The following is a 2,500-nucleotide window of genomic DNA, read 5'->3' on the forward strand; positions in this document are numbered from 1 at the left end:
GGAAAGGTCAAAAGAATTTTATGCGCGGAAGATGATATAAAAAAGAACTAAGCATGCGCGGAAAGTTACCCAAGAACTACATTTGCGCGGACAGAATTTAACCAAATAATTTAAGCAAGGGGGAATGCGTTCCCTGCACAGACCAAACTCTACAGTCTGGCACACACACACACACACACACACACACACACATACACACACACACACACACACACACACACACATACACACACACACACACACATACACACACACACACATTTATATATAATAATCCTTAACTAAAAAAACACATCCCTCGGAGACCAAGTCCTTATTACTCCAGTCTATAACCTTGAAGGCATTGTAAGGAATCCACAAATAATGCAACATGATCGAAAAACCTTCCTAACCCACGGAACCCCACCTCATTGCTTTATTTAACTAGCCAAGGGCTCTACCCCCATATTACCTCCATATTGCACAAATACATGCTTTTGATGTTGATGTAACCCTCTTTAGTTGTACACAGGTATCCATGCCCCAAATTTCATTTTAACACTCTGAAGAGAAATTTGAATATGAATAGCCACCAAAGACTATAAAAGTCTTTGATTTGATAGCCACTTAGTAGAAAATACATATTCTACGTATTCATAATGGCATATGTGATCTTTATATACAACAATGAAGATTGATAAGACTAATCTGTATTTCTAAGTTAAAATAAAATCCATGTATAGATTAATCAACAATACAACTGAAATATTTCTAAACAAGAAATATTGCTAAACTTAGTCCGTTAAAATGAAAAAAAAAAATCCAAGATCATTATCCTCCTCACAGTAAATACCTTAGGTCTCGCTATGAATTACAATCTATAAATTGGTGAAATGAGACTCACATAACATTCTTTTCGCGATTCTCAAGCTTTACTGAACTTTGTTTACAATCTAGCCTTCCTCAGAAAGCGACTAGCCAAGCTCTTGCAGGGACCAGTCGTATAAAGTAAAACGATGTGTGTGTGTGTGTGTGTGTGTGTGTGTGTGTGTGTGTGTGTGTGTGTGTGTGTGTGTGTGTGTGTGTGTGTGTGTGTGTGTGTGTGTGTGTGTGTGTGTGTGTGTGTGTGTGTGTGTGTGTGTGTGTGTGTGTGTGTGTGTGTGTGTGTGTGTGTGTGTGTGTGTGTGTGTGTGTGTGTGTGTGTGTGTGTGTGTGTGTGTGTGTGTGTGTGTGTGTGTGTGTGTGTGTGTGTGTGTGTGTGTGTGTGTGTGTGTGTTTATTGCAACACGTCATCCTCCTTTATATGGGGCAACCCCGTCGGGGGTGGCAGAGTGGACGTGGTCGATGAGGGGCATTGGCTCTGTACGAGTTGAGATTTGGCATTGGCGCAGTCAATCTGGGTGACCACGCATATAGGCGTCTTTGGTGGTGATCACTATCTTTAGGAGGTAGTTATGGCCATCTCAGACACACCAGACTTCGGTAGCAGAGGTTACTCCAAGGCAATGAGAGGATAATAGCAGTGGACCCCAATCATGCATTTGGCGTCATGCCTCTTTTCTGAATACACTCCTACCGATCTTTGTAAACTTTTCTGTGACAGGCAGATGTCCTCGGCGAGATATACGTTTTGATCTGGATGAATTCAGTGCGGAATCGAACTGGCTACTATGAGATATCTAGCGGCCCCCATGTCATATGTGCCGATTCCACGTATGACAAAATTGCCACCTCCGGGACTTTGCTAGATTATAGAGACAAGATTTCTAGTTCCACTTATTGGTGTTCCAAACCCATATCACTGGGCATGTACTGTGGCACGGGCCAAGGAGATCCAAGGTCTATATAAGTACTTATATAGACCTTGAGGAGATCGACCACATCCTTATTAGCACTCGCTGGAGGTTCCTCTAGGGTCTGCCAGAGTGCTGAGATCTGTGGTTCCGACCACAGATCTCAGGGTAGACACAGTCGTGGCTACCCTCCATTTCCCTGATCGTTTAGCAGGGTTTAAGGGCTTGTTAAGAAAACCTGTTCAGTCGGTGCATGCTTGCGGAGAGGATGTCGAAGTCACACAGAGCTGTTCGTATCTTGGCAGTGTAGTGTAGTTCTTGGCTGTCAAACCAGGAAGTCAGTAGACAAATTGGGGGCAGCAGGTTTCATGAACTTAGTCAACAAGCGCCTTAAGGCCCCGCCACTGTGTATATATGTATACACACATACATATGTACATATGTATATGTATATTTCTACATATATATGTGTGTGTGTGTGTGCGCGCGCGCATGCGTATGTGTGTTTGTGTGTGTGTGTATCTATCTATATATGTGTATATTTATATATACATATATATTCAACATATATAAACGATGTCAATAATAATGGATAATAATAACAACCTCGCCTTCTGATTAAGAAAACTACAGGTAACATAATCAGCGATATGTCCATATGGAGGAAATTAATCACTACCTTCTTGTTATATATATATATATATATATATATATATATATATATATAT

This window comes from Penaeus vannamei, unplaced genomic scaffold (assembly GCF_042767895.1).
Source record: "Penaeus vannamei isolate JL-2024 unplaced genomic scaffold, ASM4276789v1 unanchor4687, whole genome shotgun sequence".
In the NCBI taxonomy this organism is placed as follows: domain Eukaryota; kingdom Metazoa; phylum Arthropoda; class Malacostraca; order Decapoda; family Penaeidae; genus Penaeus; species Penaeus vannamei.